The sequence below is a fragment of the Ranitomeya imitator genome, chromosome 4 (assembly GCF_032444005.1).
Source record: "Ranitomeya imitator isolate aRanImi1 chromosome 4, aRanImi1.pri, whole genome shotgun sequence".
Taxonomy (NCBI): domain Eukaryota; kingdom Metazoa; phylum Chordata; class Amphibia; order Anura; family Dendrobatidae; genus Ranitomeya; species Ranitomeya imitator.
In genome coordinates this window covers 543,320,307-543,344,678 of record NC_091285.1, presented here as the reverse complement: position 1 = coordinate 543,344,678, position 24,372 = coordinate 543,320,307, and positions in this window count along the sequence as shown.

The following is a 24,372-nucleotide window of genomic DNA, read 5'->3' as shown; positions in this document are numbered from 1 at the left end:
TTCCACCACTTAAAAAGATGAGAGGCGTCTGTAATTTACATCATAGGTAGACCTCAACTATGGGAGACAAACTGAGAAAAAAAAATCCAGAAAATCACATTGTCTGTTTTTTTAACATTTTATTTGCATATTATGGTGGAAAATAAGCATTTGGTCAGAAACAAAATTTCATCTCAATACTTTGTAATATATCCTTTGTTGGCAATGACAGAGGTCAAACGTTTTCTGTAAGTCTTCACAAGGTTGCCACACACTGTTGTTGGTATGTTGGCCCATTCCTCCATGCAGATCTCCTCTAGAGTAGTGATGTTTTTGGCTTTTCGCTTGGCAACACGGACTTTCAACTCCCTCCAAAGGTTTTCTATAGGGTTGAGATCTGGAGACTGGCTAGGCCACTCCAGGACCTTGAAATGCTTCTTACGAAGCCACTCCTTCGTTGCCCTGGCGGTGTGCTTTGGATCATTGTCATGTTGAAAGACCCAGCCACGTTTCATCTTCAATGCCCTTGCTGATGGAAGGAGGTTTGCACTCAAAATCTCACGATACATGGCCCCATTCATTCTTTAATGTACCCGGATCAGTCATCCTGGCCCCTTTGCAGAGAAACAGCCCCAAAGCATGATGTTTCCACCACCATGCTTTACAGTAGGTATGGTGTTTGATGGATGCAACTCAGTATTCTTTTTCCTCCAAACACAACAAGTTGTGTTTCTACCAAACAGTTCCAGTTTGGTTTCATCAGACCATAGGACATTCTCCCAAAACTCCTCTGGATCATCCAAATGCTCTCTAGCAAACTTCAGACGGGCCCAGACATGTACTGGCTTAAGCAGTGGAACACGTCTGGCACTGCAGGATCTGAGTCCATGGTGGCGTAGTGTGTTACTTATGGTAGGCCTTGTTACATTGGTCCCAGCTCTCTGCAGTTCATTCACTAGGTCCCCCGTGTGGTTCTGGGATTTTTGCTCACCGTTCTTGTGATCATTCTGACCCCACGGGGTGGGATTTTGCGTGGAGCCCCTGATCGAGGGAGATTATCAGTGGTCTTGTATGTCTTCCATTTTCTAATTATTGCTCCCACTGTTGATTTCTTCACTCCAAGCTGGTTGGCTATTGCAGATTCAGTCTTCCCAGCCTGGTGCAGGGCTACAATTTTGTTTCTGGTGTCCTTTGACAGCTCTTTGGTCTTCACCATAGTGGAGTTTGGAGTCAGACTGTTTGAGGGTGTGCACAGGTGTCTTTTTATACTGATAACAAGTTTAAACAGGTGCCATTACTACAGGTAATGAGTGGAGGAAAGAGGAGACTCTTAAAGAAGAAGTTACAGGTCTGTGAGAGCCAGAAATCTTGATTGTTTGTTTCTGACCAAATACTTATTTTCCACCATAATATGCAAATAAATTGTTAAAAAAACAGACAATGTGATTTTCTGGATTTTTTTTTCTCAGTTTGTCTCCCATAGTTGAGGTCTACCTATGATGTAAATTACAGACGCCTCTCATCTTTTTAAGTGGTGGAACTTGCACTATTGCTGACTGACTAAATACTTTTTTGCCCCACTGTATTAATAGCCTGGAGAGGGTCCATGGTTATTGGCCCCCTCCTGGCTAAAAACATCTGCCCCCAGCCACCCCAGAAAAGGCACATCTGGAAGATGCGCCTATTCTGGCACTTGGCCACTCTCTTCCCATTCCCGTGTAGCGGTGGGATATGGGGTAATGAAGGATTAATGCTACCTTGCTATTGTAAGGTGACATTAAGCCTAATTAATAACGGAGAGGCGTCAATTATGACACCTATCCATTATTAATCCAATACTAGTAAAGGGTTAAAAAAATACACAAACACATTATTAAAAATTATTTTAATGAAATAAAAACAAAGGTTGTTGTAATATTTTATTTAACGCCCAATCCAATCACTGAAGACCCTCGTTCTGTAACACAAAAACATAATAAACCAACAATATACTTACCTTCCGCTGATCTGTAAAGTCCAACGATGTAAATCCATTTGAAGGGGTTAAAACATTTTGCAGCCAGGAGTTCTGCTAATGCAGCACTACTCCTCGCTGCAAAACCCCAGGGAATGAAAGTAAAGTAGGTCAATGACCTATATTTACCTGCATTTGCGGTGAGGCGCCCTCTGCTGGCTGTTCATAGATCGTGGGAACTTTCCTAGAAAGCTCCCAGGCTTTCTAGGCAAGTTCCCAGGCTTTCTAGGCAAGTTCCCACGATCTATAAACAGCCAGCAGAGGGCGCCTCACCGCAAATGCAGGTAAATATAGGTCATTGACCTACTTTACCTTCATTCCCTGGGGTTTTGCAGCGAGGAGTAGTGCTGCATTAGCAGAACTCCTGGCTGCATAATGTTTTAACCCTTTCAGATGGATTTACATCGTTGGACTTTACAGATCTGCGGAAGGTAAGTATATTGTTGGTTTATTATGTTTTTTTTGTTACAGAACGAGGGTCTTCAGTGATTGGATTGGGCGTTATATAAAATATTACAACAACCTTTGTTTTTATTGCATTGAAATAATTTTTAATAATGTGTGTGTGTGTTTTTTTTAACCCTTTCATTCAATTGGATTAATAATGGATAGGTGTCATAATTGACGCCTCTCCATTATTAATTAGGCTCAATGTCACCTTACAATAGCAAGGTGGCATTAACCCTTCATTACCCCATATCCCACCGCTACACGGGAATGGGAAGAGAGTGGCCAAGTGCCAGAATAGGCGCATCTTCCAGATGTGCCTTTTCTGGGGTGGCTGGGGGCAGATGTTTTTAGCCAGGAGGGGGCCAATAACCATGGACCCTCTCCAGGCTATTAATATCTGCCCTCAGTCACTGGCTTTACTACTCTGGCGGAGAAAATTGCGCGGGAGCCCACGCCAATTTTTCCGCCATTTAACCCTTTATTTTAATAGCTAGAACGGCCAAATTTTGCAGATGCACACTACTAACATTAGTAGTGTGGATTATGCAAAAAAATGGTGATATGAGATGGTTTACTGTATGTAAACCATGTCTCATATCATGTCGGGTTTAGGAAGGAGAAAGCAAAAGCCGGTAATTGAATTACCAGCTTTCTGCTATATCGCGGCTGTATGAAGTAAGAATATATTTACATATATGTGTCTACTGATATATATATATATATATATATATATATACAGTATATATGTTTTTTTTTTTTTTACACAAGGATCCCTTGTATAGCCGTATGTTGGTTTTGCAAGCCTGCGATAAAAACACGCAGTACGGATGCCATACGGATTACATACGGAGGATGCCATGCGCAAAAAACGGTGACACACCCTGCCTACGGAGGAGCTACGGACCACTATTTTGGGGACTTTTCAGCGTATTACGGCCGTAATATACGGACCGTATTTTCGTACGCTGTGTGTGACGCCGGCCTTATGGTTTGCAGGTGCCATGACCCACTGGGAGAGTCCCTGAGGTGCCAGAACAGCAGAACTCCTCATAACTGACGCCATTTCACAAAATACACCTCTTGATGAATTAATTTAGGGGTGCAGTGACCATATTAAAACTACAGGTGTGTCACAGAATTTTATACTGTGAAGACAAAATAATTACATTTTTTGTAATTATGTTTTAGATTTTAGATTTTCACAAGGAGAAATAGGTAAAAATTGTACCAAAATATGTCCCACAATTTCTACTGAATGTACTGAATAAATATCCCATTTGGGGCTCTGCAGTACTGCTTAGCCATACAGAGAGACTCGACTTGGGGGAGACAGACAGCTATTTGACTCCCGGAGCACAGCTTTTCCTAGAATAGTTTGCGGACTCCATATACAGAGTCCCAAAGTACTAGAATAGCGTTGTAGTGACCAGTACTTTGTAGCGACCAGTACGTTGTGGTGCCTAGCTCAAGTTTATGGAGACACGCACGTGTAAATTAGGCGGGCTGTCAGTGCCAAACATGTGGATGCTAAAAGTGATTTAGGCACACTGAAGATCAGAAGGGAGAGGGGCATATTCTTTTGTGGGTGAAGAGCCATAGTGCTTTTCCAGAGGCCTTTGTGCTACCAGTAACGTGGAAGGTCCCATTATTTCCATTGACAGGTGACGGACCAGAGTGGGTACTTGCTATTTTTGCAGAATGAGTTGAAGCTTTTATTGGGAACATTTTACATAATGTTTGGAATCACATTTATCCTGCGCTTTACCTGAGCACTTACTTTGGGGTTTCCATATTAATCTCTGAGTGATGTAATTCAGATGAAACTCCCGATGGATCCATTCACCTTAATGAAGCAGCAAAGTTACTCTGGACTCCATCTGGCCTCTGTTCAGTGGTTTCCTTCGTTGCAGAAGTACACAAAACTGTGGCCATCTGCATTTTTATGTATGCCTAAAAAAACGGACACTGTCAGATCACAGACCAGATAGTCTCCACGGAGCCTCCATGTGCCTTATTATAGGGAATCTTCCACTGGGGGTTCCGTCTGAATCATGTATTTAAGAGATTTATTTGGAAAACCCTGCTGTAAGTGTTTAGCGCAGAGCACAGGATAAATGTGCGCTGAGCCTTACTGCAATCTTGGGGAGGCAGAATGAAAAAATCAACGGCAGGTGAAGAATTGGTTTTAGTTATTTTTTTATGTTGTTGTAACAATATATAGGTACTAAGGAATCTGATAGCGTTGGGATAAAACTAGTCTGAGAGCAAAGCTGCAGTAAAAGATGTATTTAAACAAAACAGAAATGCAAACAAAACTAACACAGATATTCCTGCAATTGTAACGAGGTGCTCAGCACAATATGGTAATCACAGCACAGTGAATAGCGGGACGCGACCGCTAATATGAACCAGTCCAGCAAGGATGTGACGAGGGGGCAAACAAGACACTTGACAAGGAAGTCCAGTAGGTGATTAGTGGAAATGCACACAGTACTTAAAGGGACACTGTCACCTGAATTTGGAGGGAACAATCTTCAGCCATGGAGGCGGGGTTTTGGGGTTTTTGATTCACCCTTTCCTTACCCGCTGGCTGCATGCTGGCTGCAATATTGGATTGAAGTTCATTCTCTGTCCTCTGTAGTACATGCCTGCACAAGGTGCAATCTTGCCTTGCGCAGGCGTGTACTATGGAGGACAGAGAATGAACTTCAATCCAATATTGCAGCCAGCATGCAGCCAGCGGGTAAGGAAAGGGTGAATCAAAAACCCAAAAACCCCACCTCCATGGCTGAAGATTGTTCCCTCCAAATTCAGGTGACAGTGTCCCTTTAAACTTGAGAATCCAGCAGAAGTGAAGTAGAAATGCACACAGTACTTAACGAGGAAGTTCAGCAAAACTTGATCCCACGTGCGCACAGCACTTGTTTGTGGAAGTTCAATAATAAGCAGATGGTGCATTGAGCATGAAGTCCTGGTGAAAGAGGATGAAGGGAAAAAGAGGGAAAACGCTATCTAAGTGTAGTAGATGAGTACAACACTCTCTTGGTGAGAAAAGCAACACTGGAAACTTGCTCACCTGGTGTGGTTGTGCAAAGAGGCACAACACTGGGAAAACCTTAGCAAACAAGGGAAATCCTTCCAAAGGTGTGCTGCCAGTCGCAGCAGTTCCAGAGGTGAGATGCAGCTCAAAGGGGCGAGGCAGCTGAAGCAGGGAGTTCCCCAGACCACAGGCAGAAGCTCAGGAGCAAGCATCACAAAATACTGAAGCACAGAACACCACATGACCCAGACTTAAATAATCAAGTCAGACAGGAAGTTCCATGACAGAGTGAGATCCAAGACTCCATCTTGGATCAGGGCAAACAGGAACAAGGGAAGTCCGGAATCCTTACAGTCGTTCATCGTGCGGTGTAAGGGATTACATGACTATTCTTCGGGTCGGTTATGGTTACTGCGATACCACATTTATATTTTTTATGTTTGGCTGCTGTCACATTAAAAGATGCTTTTTTTTGCAAAAACTAGTTTTTGCATAGCCATATTTTAGGAGCTATAATTTTTTTTGCTGGACGAGTTGACGTTTTTATTGGTACCATTTTCAGTCACATAACTTTTTTGATTGCTGCCTATTCTGATTTTTGGTTAAATAAATAAGGCAGCACACTGCAGCGCTAGAACATACAAACTTGAAAAACGAAATTTGAACTGCATTACTGCACTAGAAATATGAAAAATGAGAGCTTTTAGCGCATAAAAATGGCCAATTTTATGTGTACCTGGTAGCCCCGTTACGGCATCTCTCTTATACCAGGTCCTAAACTTGCCTTGTAAGTAAGAAAAAAATCCAGCTCCGGAGTAAAAGTCATCAATTTTATTTCCACAAATTTAAAATTCGGAAAAAGCTGCTTGCAAGTAGCTGCACAACTATTCCAGAAAAGAAGCCATAAGTTAGCTGAACGCGTTTCGAGCACGCATGGTGCTCTTTGTCCACAGCAAGTGATTTGCTGATGGGGGTGAGCTGAAACTTAACTTTTCCACTGTTCTAAACTTGCCTTACCTCGCTGAGAATAAACGTCTCCATCTGAATGGGTACATGTGAAACCTCTTCTTAGACTAAAATTCTCTCTCTCTCTGTGGAGGGGTATTGGACCTGCTGTAATTAAAACACCTGAAGCTAGGAGGCGGAGTGCACGATCAGAAGGCTAGAGAATACATTTCAAAAACCTGACCTGCACATCCAAACATAGACACAGTGTGAACAGGTGCTGATCCTAGAGTCGCCAACTCGTAGATATACGAGTTGGCGACTCTAGGTTCAGCACCTGTTCACACTGAGTCTTTGTTTGGATGTGCCGGTCAGGTTTTTGAAATGTATTCTGATTTTTGGGACACACATTGAACAAAACCAGCAATTCAGGAATTGATGTTTGATTATTTTTTTTATGCCATTCCGCATGTGGTAAGATTGGTAAGATAGTTTTATTCTTTGGGTCAGTACCACATTCTTAGCATTTTTTTTATGCTTTGTCACTTTTACACAGTAAAAATTATTTTATAGAAAAAATAATTTTGCATCGTTGTATACTGAGAGCTATAACTTTTGTGAATAGTTCCACTGATGGAGTTGTACGATAGCTTGATTTTTGTGGGACACGATGATGATCCCTTTTTTTTGTTCGGCAATATGATGAAAAAGCATGTTTTTTCCTTATGTTTTTTTTTGCGATGTTAACTGAAGGGGTTAACTAGTGGGACAGTTTTATGGGGCAGTTCGTCATGGACGCAGCGAAATGTGTACTTTTTTTTACATGAAAATAGAAATTTATCAGTATAGCCATGCTCTGCTCATGGTTTGAGGGACTTGTCGTAACCTGGTGACTTGGATGTTGTCATTTTGACATTGTGTCATCATGGCAACAATCGGGCCCCCTGCAATGATATTGCAGGGGTGCTGATTGGAGGGCATATGGAGCTCCCTCTCTCTGCCTGCCTTGTAAATGCAGCGGTTACAGTATTTAGGGGGCACCGCTCCTGAACTGAGTGTCGGGTGTCAGCTGTAAGAATCAGCTGACAGCCAGCAGCAATTGTTTTGACATACTTAGCAGATCTAAGGTCAGTAATCACAAGTAGTGTTGAGCATTCCGATACCGCAAGTATCGGGTATCGGCCGATACTTGCGGTATCGGAATTCCGATACCGAGATCCGATACTTTTGTGGTATCGGGTATCGGTATCGGATACATAGAGATGTGTAAAATAAAGAATTAAAATAAAAAATATTGATATATTTACCTCTCCGGCGGCCCCTGGACTCAGCGCGGCTTCGTTGTTCAAAATCAGCGCTTTTAGGACCTGAGAATCACGTCCCGGCTTCTGATTGGTCGCGGGCCGCCCATGTGACCGCCACGCGACCAATCACAAGCCGCGACGTCACCGCAAGCTATTAGCGCGCTCATTTTTGAAAAATGAGCGCGTTAATGACTTTCAAAGACGTAGCGGCTTGTGATTGGTCGCGGCCACGCGACCAATCACAAGCCGCGACGTCACCGCAAGCTATTAACGCGCTCATTTTCAAAAATGAGCGCGTTAATGGCTTTCAAAGACGTAGCGGCTTGTGATTGGTCGCGTGGCCGCGACCAATCACAAGCCGCGACGTCACCGCAAGCTATTAACGCGCTCATTTTTAAAAATGAGCGCGTTAATGGCTTTCAAAGACGTAGCGGCTTGTGATTGTGAAGTATCGGACGGTATCGCTCAACACTAATCACAAGCTGACCAAGACGTACTGAGAATGTCCAATGTCGGGAAGGGGTTAAAGTGGTTGTTCACTACCCTTAGGCTGCCGTCACACTAGCAGTATTTGGTCAGTATTTTACATCAGTATTTGTAGCCAAAACCAGGAGTGGAACAAATAGAGGAAAAGTGTAATAGAAACATATGCACCACTTCTGCATTTATCACCCATTCCTGGTTTTGGCTTACAAATACTGATGTAAAATACTGACCAAATACTGATAGTGTGACGGCAGCCTTACTCCGTTACTAATTTACCCATAAATGTTTAAGGACAGCGCCCCTAAATATCCCCATGTATATTTTTCTGCCAATTTAATTTTGTTTTATGCCTTTTTGCTTTGTTTCCTGATCCCTGGCATTAGCTCTGTTGATATAGCGATCACTTCCTCTTCAGAATCCTGTGACACGTTTTTACTACATTTCCCATCATTCCTTGTGCTATTCAGTGACAACAGACCTGTAACTCTGCCTAAATCCCCAAAGTCACACACAGCATCAGCATGATATCCTACACAGGACACTGTAGGGAATAGAAGTAATGTACAAAGCATCATTACACTAGCCCTGACAATAAAGATTAACCCCCACCCCTTCCCACACTGACCGGGATAATGGGATGGAGATGGATCAATGAATGACTGGGGAGAGAATTGAATATCAAGAATGTCTGCAATGTTAGTAGAAGGCAACTGCTTAAGGCTACTTTCACACTGGCGTTTTATGAGTACGTCGCAATGCGTCGTTTAGGGGAAAAAACACATCCTGCAAAGTTGTTTGCAGGATGCGTTTTTGCCCCATAGAGTAACATTACCGATGCACTGCGACGTATTGACACACGTCGCAACCGTCGTGCGACGGTTGCGCCGTGTTGTGGCGGACCACCGGGAGCAAAAAACATTAAGAATCAGCTGACAGCCAGCAGCAATTGTTTTGACATACTTAGCAGATCTAAGGTCAGTAATCACAAGTAGTGTTGAGCATTCCGATACCGCAAGTATCGGGTATCGGCCGATACTTGCGGTATCGGAATTCCGATACCGAGATCCGATACTTTTGTGGTATCGGGTATCGGTATCGGATACATAGAGATGTGTAAAATAAAGAATTAAAATAAAAAATATTGATATATTTACCTCTCCGGCGGCCCCTGGACTCAGCGCGGCTTCGTTGTTCAAAATCAGCGCTTTTAGGACCTGAGAATCACGTCCCGGCTTCTGATTGGTCGCGGGCCGCCCATGTGACCGCCACGCGACCAATCACAAGCCGCGACATCACCGCAAGCTATTAGCGCGCTCATTTTTGAAAAATGAGCGCGTTAATGACTTTCAAAGACGTAGCGGCTTGTGATTTGTCGCGGCCACGCGACCAATCACAAGCCGCGACGTCACCGCAAGCTATTAACGCGCTCATTTTCACAAGCCGCGACCAATCACAAGCCGCTACGTCTTTGAAAGCCATTAACGCGCTCATTTTTAAAAATGAGCGCGTTAATAGCTTGCGGTGACGTCGCGGCTTGTGATTGGTCGCGTGGCCGCGACCAATCACAAGCCGCTACGTCTTTGAAAGCCATTAACGCGCTCATTTTTAAAAATGAGCGCGTTAATAGCTTGCGGTGACGTCGCGGCTTGTGATTGGTCGCGACCACGCGACCAATCACAAGCCGCTACGTCTTTGAAAGTCATTAACGCGCTCATTTTTAAAAATGAGCGCGTTAATAGCTTGCGGTGACGTCGCGGCTTGTGATTGGTCGCGTGGCCGCGACCAATCACAAGCCGCTACGTCTTTGAAAGCCATTAACGCGCTCATTTTTAAAAATGAGCGCGTTAATAGCTTGCGGTGACGTCGCGGCTTGTGATTGGTCGCGTGGCCGCGACCAATCACAAGCCGCTACGTCTTTGAAAGCCATTAACGCGCTCATTTTTAAAGATGAGCGCGTTAATAGCTTGCGGTGATGTCGCGGCTTGTGATTGGTCGCGTGGCCGCGACCAATCACAAGCCGCTACGTCTTTGAAAGCCATTAACGCGCTCATTTTTAAAAATGAGCGCGTTAATAGCTTGCGGTGACGTCGCGGCTTGTGATTGGTCGCGGCCACGCGACCAATCACAAGCCGCTACGTCTTTGAAAGCCATTAACGCGCTCATTTTTAAAAATGAGCGCGTTAATAGCTTGCGGTGACGTCGCGGCTTGTGATTGGTCGCGTGGCCGCGACCAATCACAAGCCGCTACGTCTTTGAAAGCCATTAACGCGCTCATTTTTAAAAATGAGCGTGTTAATAGCATGCGGTGACGTCGCGGCTTGTGATTGGTCGCGTGGCCGCGACCAATCACAAGCCGCTACGTCTTTGAAAGCCATTAACGCGCTCATTTTTAAAAATGAGCGTGTTAATAGCTTACGGTGACGTCGCGGCTTGTGATTGGTCGCGACCACGCGACCAATCACAAGCCGCTACGTCTTTGAAAGTCATTAACGCGCTCATTTTTAAAAATGAGCGCGTTAATAGCTTGCGGTGACGTCGCGGCTTGTGATTGGTCGCGGCCACGCGACCAATCACAAGCCGCTACGTCTTTGAAAGCCATTAACGTGCTCATTTTTAAAAATGAGCGCGTTAATAGCTTGCGGTGACGTCGCGGCTTGTGATTGGTCGCGTGGCCGCGAACAATCACAAGCCGCTACGTCTTTGAAAGTCATTAACGCGCTCATTTTTCAAAAATGAGCGCGCTAATAGCTTGCGGTGACGTCGCGGCTTGTGATTGGTCGCGTGTCGGTCACATGGGCGGCCCGCGACCAATCAGAAGCCGGGACGTGATTCTCAGGTCCTAAAAGCGCTGATTTTGAACAAAGAAGCCTGCCGGTTACCCGCGCTGAGTTCAGGGGCCGCCGGAGAGGTAAATATATCAATATTTTTTATTTTAATTCTTTATTTTACACATCCCTATGGATCCCAGGGCCTGAAGGAGAGTTTCCTCTCCTTCAGACCCTGGGAACCATGAGGATACCTTCCGATACTTGATGTCCCATTGACTTGTATTGGTATCGGATATCGGTATCGGCGATATCCGATATTTTTCGGGTATCGGCCGATACTATCCGATACCGATACTTTCAAGTATCGGACGGTATCGCTCAACACTAATCACAAGCTGACCAAGACGTACTGAGAATGTCCAATGTCGGGAAGGGGTTAAAGTGGTTGTTCACTACCCTTAGGCTGCCGTCACACTAGCAGTATTTGGTCAGTATTTTACATCAGTATTTGTAGCCAAAACCAGGAGTGGAACAAATAGAGGAAAAGTGTAATAGAAACATATGCACCACTTCTGCATTTATCACCCATTCCTGGTTTTGGCTTACAAATACTGATGTAAAATACTGACCAAATACTGATAGTGTGACGGCAGCCTTACTCCGTTACTAATTTACCCATAAATGTTTAAGGACAGCGCCCCTAAATATCCCCATGTATATTTTTCTGCCAATTTAATTTTGTTTTATGCCTTTTTGCTTTGTTTCCTGATCCCTGGCATTAGCTCTGTTGATATAGCGATCACTTCCTCTTCAGAATCCTGTGACACGTTTTTACTACATTTCCCATCATTCCTTGTGCTATTCAGTGACAACAGACCTGTAACTCTGCCTAAATCCCCAAAGTCACACACAGCATCAGCATGATATCCTACACAGGACACTGTAGGGAATAGAAGTAATGTACAAAGCATCATTACACTAGCCCTGACAATAAAGATTAACCCCCACCCCTTCCCACACTGACCGGGATAATGGGATGGAGATGGATCAATGAATGACTGGGGAGAGAATTGAATATCAAGAATGTCTGCAATGTTAGTAGAAGGCAACTGCTTAAGGCTACTTTCACACTGGCGTTTTATGAGTACGTCGCAATGCGTCGTTTAGGGGAAAAAACACATCCTGCAAAGTTGTTTGCAGGATGCGTTTTTGCCCCATAGAGTAACATTACCGATGCACTGCGACGTATTGACACACGTCGCAACCGTCGTGCGACGGTTGCGCCGTGTTGTGGCGGACCACCGGGAGCAAAAAACATTAAATGTAACGTTTTTTGCTGCCGACGGACCGCTTTTTCCGACCGCGCATGCGCGGCCGGAACTCCGCCCCCACCTCCCCGCACCTCACAATGGGGCAGCGGATGCGCCGGAGAAATGCATCCGCTGCACCCGTTGTGCGGCGCATCAAACGTTAGCGTCAGAATCTCAGCCCGACGCAATGCGACGGGCCGAATCCGACGCTAGTATGAAAGTAGCCTAACAGCAATACAATACACCAAAAACAACTACATACACCAAAGACAACAGAGTAACACTCAATGCCATGCACCAAAGACAAATCCTTTACAGGCAATGCCATACACAAAAGACAATCGCTAAAAAAAAAGCAACCTGATTAAATTCCTAGGGGAGAGACAGTATATAAAGTGATCTTTACTATATGTGTTGTAAAAGTTCAGCGTGTTTCCATATCATGCAAGATCTGTGGTAGCTGTCTTGTGGATATAGCAGGTACAGTAAATTCATTCAGTCTTTGGTGTGTGACATTGCCTTTTAAAACGTTGTCTTTGGTGTATGGCATTGCCTGTTAAGCAGTTGTCTTTGGAGTATGGCATTGCCCGTTATGCAGTTGTCTTTGGTGTATGGCATTGCCTGTTAAGCAGTTGCCTTTGGTGTATGGCGTTGCCTGTTAAGCAGTTGCCTTTGGTGTATGGCGTTGCCTGTTAAGCAGTTGCCTTTGGTGTATGGCGTTGCCTGCTATGCAGTTGCTTTCACTTCAGTAAGGCTGCCATCACACTAGCAGTATTTGGTCAGTATTTTACATCAGTATTTGTAAGCCAAAACCAGGAGCGGAATAAATAGAGGAAAAGTATAATAGAAACTTATGCACAACTTCTGTATTTATCACCCACTCCTGGTTTTGGCTTAGAAATACTGATGTAAAATACTGACCAAATACTGCTAGTGTGACAGCAGCCTAATAGTGCAGAGATTCTTTGCATGCTTTATACTGATCATTGTCAAACTACTATGCGGAGCAGAGAACTATAATCTATCTCCAGCAGCTGTGTGTCAACATTAGGTTTTGAGTTATTTGATTGGAGTGTTGGTGTATATATATCTATAATATAACGCTGGGAGCATCACTCTGTCCGAAGCCTTTATAGACTGCGCAAGCGCAAGCGCCGGCGCAGTCTGGACCCCACAGAGTGACGCTCCCAAGAGATCGCGGTATGCCTAAGCACTGAACGCACACCGCGATCTCCACCGGAGAGGCAGGGACGCGCCAGGAGGGTAAGTATATTCACCTGTCCCGTTCCAGCACTGCATGCGGCTCCGTCTCCTGGGTCCTCTGCCTGTGACGTTCACAGTTCAGAGGGCGCGATGACGCGCTTAATGCGCGCCAAACTCTGACTGAACAGTCACAGCCAGAGTAGCCGGAACACGGAGCGGATGCAGCACTGGATCAGGGCCAGGTGAATATAGCAAGTGCCAGGGGGCCTGAGCGAGCGGCGACTCCGGCACCTGACCTCCACAGCGCGCCGGTGTCCCCGCCTGCTCATGCCCTCTAGCACTCGGTGCCCAGCAACGATAGGTGAGTATGGTATTTTTTTTTTATATATCGCAGCAGCATACGGGGCATATAATCCTATGGAGCATCTTCTGGGGCCATCAACCATAATGGAGCAGTGTACGGGGGCATATAATACCATGGAGCATCTTATGGGGCCATTAACCATAATGGAGCAGTGTACGGGGGCATATAATACCATGGAGCATCTTATGGGGCCATCAACCATAATGGAGCAGTGTACGGGGCATATAATACCATGGAGCATCTTATGGGGCCATCAACCATAATGGAGCAGTGTACGGGGCATATAATACTATGGAGCATGTTATGGGGCCATCAACCATAATGGAGCAGTGTACGGAGGCATATAATACCATGGAGCATCTTATGGGGCCATCAACCATAATGGAGCAGTGTACGGGGCATATAATACTATGGAGCATGTTATGGGGCCATCAACCATAATGGAGCAGTGTACGGGGGCATATAATACCATGGAGCATCTTATGGGGCCATTAACCATAATGGAGCAGTGTACGGGGGCATATAATACCATGGAGCATCTTATGGGGCCATCAACCATAATGGAGCAGTGTACGGAGGCATATAATACCATGGAGCATCTTATGGGGCCATCAACCATAATGGAGCAGTGTACGGGGGCATATAATGCCATGGAGCATCTTATGGGGCCATCAACCATAATGGAGCAGTGTACGGGGGCATATAATACCATGGAGCATCTTATGGGGCCATCAACCATAATGGAGCAGTGTACAGGGGCATATAATACCATGGAGCATCTTATGGGGCCATCAACCATAATGGAGCAGTGTACGGGGGCATATAATGCCATGGAGCATCTTATGGGGCCATCAACCATAATGGAGCAGTGTACGGGGGCATATAATACCATGGAGCATCTTATGGGGCCATCAACCATAATGGAGCAGTGTACGGGGGCATATAATACCATGGAGCATCTTATGGGGCCATCAACCATAATGGAGCAGTGTACGGTGGCATATAATACCATGGAGCATCTTATGGGGCCATCAACCATAATGGAGCAGTGTACAGGGGCATATAATACCATGGAGCATCTTATGGGGCCATCAACCATAATGGAGCAGTGTACGGGGGCATATAATACCATGGAGCATCTTATGGGGCCATCAACCATAATGGAGCAGTGTACAGGGGCATATAATACCATGGAGCATCTTATGGGGCCATCAACCATAATGGAGCAGTGTACGGGGGCATATAATGCCATGGAGCATCTTATGGGGCCATCAACCATAATGGAGCAGTGTACGGGGGCATATAATACCATGGAGCATCTTATGGGGCCATCAACCATAATGGAGCAGTGTACAGGGGCATATAATACCATGGAGCATCTTATGGGGCCATCAACCATAATGGAGCAGTGTACGGGGGCATATAATGCCATGGAGCATCTTATGGGGCCATCAACCATAATGGAGCAGTGTACGGTGGCATATAATACCATGGAGCATCTTATGGAGCCATCAACCATAATGGAGCAGTGTACGGGGCATATAATACTATGGAGCATGTTATGGGGGCCATAAACCTTTATGGAGCAGTGTACGGGGCATATAATACTATGGAGCATATTATGGAGGCCATAAACCTTTATGGAGCAGTGTACGGGGCATATACTATGGAGCATCTTATGGGTGCCATAAACCTTTATGGAGCAGTTAATTAATCAAACATGTAACCATTTATATGAACAACAAAGAATGTCATGCACCAAATGAAGCATAAATCATCCCAAGAAAAATTAAGTGCAAGAAAAGACAGTATTTAAAATTATTTTATTAGAATTATTTTTAAAATATACAACTAAATTTATACAAGTAAGGCTGATAAACATGGGCACAATGTAATAGTATAAAAAAGACGTCAACCAATATTAGCAAAATTTATAGTCATCAGATTTTAAATCCTCCAAAGTATAATATATTCCAATAATGTTCCTTAGAATTAATTAGTTATATGGTGATCATAAAAAAGTGCATAGTGCATCAATATGTGCAAAAAAATGCATAAAATATGTGCAAAAAAATAGGAAACGATGTGCAAAAAGGCAAAAATTCATATGATATTTTATAACAAAGTGCTAAACTGTAAAGTGCTAAATAAGGTGCCACAGATTATTGCAAAACCAGGACAATATTGCACAATACCTAGATTGCACATAAGCCTATGTAAGCATAATGTTACAAAAATAAAATAAAAGTGCTAAGTGAAACAAAACCTACCATCAAGGCTCATATTGCACAGCTAACAAAAAACAATTGCACATAATCCCATATAGGTGGAATGCCACTATAACTATAATGGAAAGTGCTACTGGGAACATGTAGGTATTGTGAGCCTCCACTATTATTGTATATTTTATTGATTTTTTCCTCCATAGGTTTATATAGAAAGAAGTTTTTTTAGCCAGTGTGCAGTTTCTGCACCTTAATGTTCCCAGTAGCACTTTCCATTATAGTTATAGTGGCATTCCACCTATATGGGCTTATGTGCAATTGCTTTTTGTTAGCTGTGCAATATGAGCCTTGATGGTAGGTTTTGTTTCACTTAGCACTTTTATTTTATTTTTGTAACATTATGCTTACATAGGCTTATGTGCAATCTAGGTATTGTGCAATATTGTCCTGGTTTTGCAATTATCTGTGGCACCTTATTTAGCACTTTACAGTTTAGCACTTTGTTATAAAATATCATATGAATTTTTGCCTTTTTGCACATCGTTTCCTATTTTTTTGCACATATTTTATGCATTTTTTTTTGCACATATTGATGCACTATGCACTTTTTTATGATCGCCATATAACTAATTAATTCTAAGGAACATTATTGGAATATATTATACTTTGGATGTTTTAAAATCTGATGACTATAAATTTTGCTAATATTGGTTGACGTCTTTTTTATACTATTACATTGTGCCCATGTTTATCAGCTTTACTTGTATAAATTTAGTTGTATATTTTAAAAATAATTTATTAAAATAATTTTAAATACTGTCTTTTCTTGCACTTAATTTTTCTTGGGATGATTTATGCTTTATGGAGCAGTGTATGGGGCATATACTATGGAGCATCTTATGGGGGCCATAAACCTTTATGGAGCAGTGTATGGGGCACATGGATGGGAGCAGCAAATTACAGAACGGGGGCGCAGGATGGGAGCAGCACATGACAGAACGGGGGAGCAGGATAGGAGCAGCACATGACAGAATAGGGCAGCACATGACAGAACGGGGGTGCAGGATGGCAGCAGCACATGACAGAACGGGGGCGCAGGATGGGAGCAGCACATGACAGAACGGGGTGCAGGATTGAAGCAGCACATGACAGGATGGGGGCGCAGGATGGGTGCAGCACATGTCAGAATGGAGGCGCAGGATGGGAGCAGCACATGACAGAATGGGGGAGCAGGATAGGAGCAGCACATGACAGAATAGGGCAGCACATGACAGAACGGGGGTGCAGGATGGCAGCAGCACATGACAGAACGGGGGCGCAGGATGGGAGCAGCACATGACAGAACGGGGGTGCAGGATTGAAGCAGCACATGACAGGATGGGGGCGCAGGATGGGTGCAGCACATGTCAGAATGGAGGCGCAGGATGGGAGCAGCACATGTCAGAATGGGGGCGCAGGATGGGAGCAGCACATGTCAGAATGGGGGCGCAGGATGGGAGCAGCACATGACAAAATGGGGGCGCAGGATGGGAGCAGCACATGACAGGATGGGGGCGCAGGATGGAGCAGCTCATGACAGGATGGGGACGCAGGATGGAGCAGCACATGACAGGATGGGGACGCAGGATGGAGCAGCACATGACAGGATGGGGACGCAGGATGGAGCAGCACATGACAGGATGGGGATGCAGGATGATGCAGCACATGACAGGATAGGGATGCAGGATGGAGCAGCACATGACAGGATGGGGACGCAGGATGGAGCAGCACATGACAGGATGGGGATGCAGGATGGAGCAGCACATGACAGGATGGGGACGCAGGATGGAGCAGCACATGACAGGATGGAGACCATATACCAATATAAATGCTCACCACCTGGGCGTAGAACGGGTTCAATAGCTAGTATATATATATATATATATATATATATATATATACAGTGGGGCAAAAAAGTATTTAGTCAGTCAGCAATAGTGCAAGTTCCACCACTTAAAAAGATGAGAGGCGTCTGTAATTTACATCATGGGTAGACCTCAACTATGGGAGACAAACTGAGAAAAAAATATCCAGAAAATCACATTGTCTGTTTTTTTAACATTTTATTTGCATATTATGGTGGAAAATAAGTATTTGGTCAGAAACAAACAATCAAGATTTCTGGCTCTCACAGACCTGTAACTTCTTTAAGAGTCTCCTCTTTCCTCCACTCATTACCTGTAGTAATGGCACCTGTTTAAACTTGTTATCAGTATAAAAAGACACCTGTGCACTCCCTCAAACAGTCTGACTCCAAACTCCACTATGGTGAAGACCAAAGAGCTGTCAAAGGACACCAGAAACAAAATTGTAGCCCTGCACCAGGTTGGGAAGACTGAATCTGCAATAGCCAACCAGCTTGGAGTGAAGAAATCAACAGTGGGAGCAATAATTAGAAAATGAAAGACATACAAGACCACTGATAATCTCCCTCGATCTGGGGCTCCACGCAAAATCCCACCCCGTGGGGTCAGAATGATCACAAGAACGGTGAGCAAAAATCCCAGAACCACGCGGGGGGACCTAGTGAATGAACTGCAGAGAGCTGGGACCAATATAACAAGGCCTACCATAAGTAACACACTACGCCACCATGGACTCAGATCCTGCAGTTCCAGACGTGTCCCACTGCTTAAGCCAGTACATGTCCGGGCCCGTCTGAAGTTTGCTAGAGAGCATTTGGATGATCCAGAGGAGTTTTGGGAGAATGTCCTATGGTCTGATGAAACCAAACTGGAACTGTTTGGTAGAAACACAACTTGTCGTGTTTGGAGGAAAAAGAATACTGAGTTGCATCCATCAAACACCATACCTACTGTAAAGCATGGTGGTGGAAACATCATGCTTTGGGGCTGTTTCTCTGCAAAGGGGCCAGGACGACTGATCCGGGTACATGAAAGAATGAATGGGGCCATGTATCGTGAGATTTTGAGTGCAAACCTCCTTCCATCAGCAAGGGCATTGAAGATGAAACGTGGCTGGGTCTTTCAACATGACAATGATCCAAAGCACACCGCCAGGGCAACGAAGGAGTGGCTTCGTAAGAAGCATTTCAAGGTCCTGGAATGGCCTAGCCAGTCTCCAGATCTCAACCCTATAGAAAACCTTTGGAGGGAGTTGAAAGTCCGTGTTGCCAAGCGAAAAGCCAAAAACACCACTGCTCTAGAGGAGATCTGCATGGAGGAATGGGCCAACATATCAACAACAGTGTGTGGCAACCTTGTGAAGACTTACAGAAAACGTTTGACCTCTGTCATTGCCAACAAAGGATATATTACAAAGTATTGAGATGAAATTTTGTTTCTGACCAAATACTTATTTTCCACCATAATATGCAAATAAAATGTTAAAAAAACAGACAATGTGATTTTCTGGATTTTTTTTTCTCAGTTTGTCTCCCATAGTTGAGGTCTACCTATGATGTAAATTACAGACGCCTCTCATCTTTTTAAGTGGTGGAACTTGCACTATTGCTGACTGACTAAATACTTTTTTGCCCCACTGTATATACAGTATACATATATATATATATATATATATATATACTATATAATTGTCTAAGGGTCACTTCCGTCTGTCTGTCCTTCTGTCTGTCACGGATATTCATTGGTTGCGGCCTCTGTCTGTCATGGAATCCAAGTCGCTTATTGGTCTCGTCAGCTGCATGTCATGGCTGCCGCGACCAATCAGCGACGGCCACAGTCCGGTTAGTCCCTCCCTACTCCCCTGCAGTCGGCGCCCGCTCCATTCTCCCCGCAGTCACCGCTCACACAGGGTTAATGCCAGCGGTAACGGACCGCGTTATGCCGTGGGTAACTCACTCCGTTACCGCCGCTATTAACCCTGTGTGACCAAGTTTTTACTATTGATGCTGCCTATGCAACGTAAATAGTAAAAACATCTAATGTTAAAAATAATAAAAAAATAAAAGATCATTATATACTCACCTTCCGCTGCCTTTCCCGCTCCTGGCTACGCTCCGGTGACTGCTCCATGCAAGCGTCAGGTTCCGGTGGTATGGGAGGACCTGCCATGACGTCATGGTCATGTGACCGCGACATCATCACAAGCCCTGCGAGCCTGCGCGAGATGGACCTGCAATGACGTCACGGTCATTTAACCGCAACGTCATCACAGGCCCTGCGCGAGAAGGACCTGCCATGACGTCACGGTCATGTGACCGTGACGTCATCACAGGCCCTGCGCGAGAACGACCTGCCATGATGTCACGGTCCGGTCATGTGACCGCGACGTCATCACAGGTCCTGCGCAAGAAGGACCTGCCATGACGTCACGGTCATGTGATCGAACTACAAGTGGCCCTCGGAAGGTGAGTATATGTTTATTTTAATTTTTTTAACCTGTGACATACGTGAATGGGCAATATACTGTATATATATATATATATATACAGTATATATGATTTGTAGGACATCTGTATTCATATATATGTGGATGAAAGACAACTATGGCAGCTTAATAGGAAAGGGTTCATTACAGTAAAAGCAATGAGACTGGAATGCCGACCACAAGAGCTAGTAATGGCACTTACTATAACAACATTTAAAAAGGTCTGGATGCTTTTTTAACAAAACATGACATTGTGAGTTATAAATAATCTAGCAATATAAAATATATAACTTTGAAGACAGGTTGAACTTGATGGTCCTAGGTCTTTTTTCATGTAATTATGTGAAATGTACATTAGGAAAATGCTTGAAATGTAATTCCCTATAATACTATTTTACAAATAATTTTCCCTTATTTTTTTCTGTGCAAAGAGCAAGCTATAAATATAATCTCTGGATTTAAAAAGTGCAAAACACTCCTGAAACACTTGCATGTTAAATCTGTATTTCTTATGGTGCCACAGGGAAACCATAATGATAGGTGCCTGCTTGGTAACAATGCAGTTATTTGCTTCGATAATTAAGTGAATTGCCAATGATGAAAGGGTTAAAACTTGGGCCCTGCATCAGTAATAGCCCCTGCAGTAACCATGACAACTGTTGTGAGGTCATAAACAAGTGTGATAAAGAAGATTCCATAATAGAAGGCCACGCTGCCACGATCAGCACCATTACTGATGCGCCTGAGGACGTTGAGCTTGACCACCCCATGTAATGTACCTTTGTGAAATTTGGAGGTTCTAGCAGGGAAAGGGGTTGTCTGCTTTAGACACCCCCAGTGCATGGGAAGGTAAAAGAGGGGAGCCCCAACACAGGATCCCCTTCTGTTACCCTGTACAAAGAGCTGCTCTCCCTTGGAAGTTCATGGAAAGATCCATGATTTTAATGGGTGATAAATTGGGATGGGGAGGGGGTATTTCTCCTATTAGGGGTTATCCGTTATGACCAATCCCTGAAACCAAAAGTCTAAATTTATGAGAGGTAGACATGGATCTGTAAAGAAGAAATGGTTCATCATCTGGGCAATCAGATCAACTAAATTGGGTCTAACAACCAATGTGGTGACCGATATCACAGCCAGATCTCTCCCACATCTGGTTTATCACATTTATAGCCTATATTTGTTATGTCGTTCTCTGTAAATCTGGTAAAATGTGCAAATGTTAAAACTTGTTACACCTGTTATATATCGGCACTAACTCTCTAAGCCCAAGGGAAGGGCAGCCCTCCAGCCAATTCTTCCCTAGAGGTTTCCATCACAGGGGTTTTTTCCTCTCCTGAGTGCTGGAGGGTGACTCTTCGTGAGATGGGGGTTGTGCCATTTTTGGTGTCATGTGAATGTAAATAAAATTGAGAACGTTTGACACCTAATTACAATGCTTTGTGTATTTATTTTGCGTGTGTCTGCGTGATTCATTTTGTTTGGAAGTCGGGATCCATCACATGTCACTGTGTCATAGGGCTGGACACCTGCCGGCCACAGTTTTGCCCCAGGTGTTGCTCCTGCTCTGCTGAATATCATGAAGCAGAGAAGACAAGCAAGTGTGCACTCATCATTTGAATAAGGACTTATATTTAAGCAGGATTACAAGCAGCTTCTCATCTCATTCACATAGTGAGTATTTTGGCCAGAATTTTTTTTCATCAGTGTCTGTGAGCTAAAAAAAACAGACAGGAGCAAACACTGAGAAAAATAATAACTGAATGACTTTCACCTCTTCTGTGTTTTGGATCCACTCCTGGAGTCTGTTAACAAATACTGATGCAAAATATCACCATGCAAAAGTGCTGCAAATCCTTACTGACCTCATAATTACATCGATGACAGCGCTGCAGTGAGTAACTTAGCTCAGTGACTCTGCTTGAGTTGACATCATAAGCTGCTGAGCTCTCTAATTGTCTACAACGCTGTCAATGTGAAGTCAGCGCTGCAGACAATAACAGATACCATGGGTGGCACCACAGATTCAGCCCTAGAACAGGGGAGAGGGTGTAAAGTACAGGGGAACAGAGATTTCACTTTCTGAATACCCTTCATAAAAACCGACGCATTTCGAATCAGGACTAAGAACGTTGTGATGCTTGAAAAGCGTTGGTTCTTATAGAAAGTGTTCACTTCAACCTTTTGCAAAGTTTGTATATTTTTTCACTTTTTTAATGGATTCAATTAAAAAATTATATTCTGGAAGCTGGATCCTTTACCGTTCTTGGACATGTTTACTTTTTTAATACTACAAAAATTGAGTTGTGTTGAATTTTTGAAACCTTGTGAATATATGTGTTTTACTTGCGGGATTTCCTCATACACTTTAATGAGATGCCGAATATTCGCATATAAAAAATTCATATGGGTTTTTATTACATTTCAGAAGCAAAAAAATGGATTAAATCCACTTGGACACATAGCATTATCAATAATGCATTATCAAAGATTGCAGCAAACAGGAAGTTTACAAAACAAAGTAATATTAAATAAAAAAATATATTTAAAAAGAATCAAGGCGAAACTGTAAAAAATGCAATAAATCATATAAAAAACACCCAAAAGGCAACTAAGAAACACAAATAACCTAATCTGGCAAGTTGAAGAATGAAATTCTGCAAGAAATCTACAGCGTTAAAATCTCACCAAATGCTTATTGTAGAAACATAGCCTTAGCGGGTAATTTCACTGATTGTGAGATGGGAGATGAGAGACAAGTCTGCTGCCAATGGGAGAGAATTTGTGGTCTAAATTATGGTACCGGTACTGCAGCGTCCTCACTGTTCATCTCCGCTATGTTCAGGTGTTCCCTTGTCTGTTTCACCCCAGACATAAGGGCATCTACCCAAGTAAAAAGCTGATACATTTTGGAGCGACCTGTGTTTCTGTTCTACGGTGACTTCTGCTATCACTTCTGCTATCACTTCTGCTGTTTCTGCTGCTCTCACTTCTGCTGTCCTGCTGCTCTCATTTCTGCTCTTTCTGCTGCTCTCACTTCTGCTGTCCTGCTTCTCTCACTTCTGCTGTCCTGGATGACTGGACTTCACACTTAATGTTACGTGGCTCACTGCTTAGCTGCCCCCAGGCCCAGCTGACCTGCCTGTGCTCCCTAGCCTGACTGACCCAAACCAGGAAATCCTCCTGTCTTAACCACAGTTGGCCCCTCCTAATTTAACTGTTAGGCTGCCGTCACACTAGCAGTATATGGTCAGTATTTTACATCAGTATTTGTAAGCCAAAACCAGGAGTGGGTGATAAATGCAGAAGTGGTGCATAGGTTTCTATTATACTTTTCCTCTAATTGTTCCACTTCTGGTTTTGGCTTACAAATACTGATGTAAAATACTGACCAAATACTGCTAGTGTGACGGCAGCCTTACTGTTCCTGAGTTCCTATCTCTAATCTCAGTGTGCTATATTGCCCCCCTTCTAGTGGCTAACCCAGACTCTTAGAGATGCTTAAAATGTACAGAACCTGTACACAAGTCTCCTTTAGGAGCCTCTAGAAGCCAGCAATGGTCTTTGTCCAGCATCGGACAATTTAAAGTGCTAACAAATATATATGCCCTATCTAACTAACAATTTGTGAATAGACATATATGCCTACAAGGGACAACTGAACACTGGACTGGATGTGTTTGCTGACTGTTGTTTCTGTGCAACTGCAGGTTGTGGGCAAGATGCATCAGCGCCTCCTTTCTGGACAGCAAATTGGGAAGGGTGCAACACAGGGGAATTGAATTACTCCATACATTTGTATCAGGTACCTAAAGCACCCATCTGGAGTTACTTCATTGATGCAAGAAATGAAATTTGTAAATCAGTAATAGACCTACATAGTGTCTTGATGGCA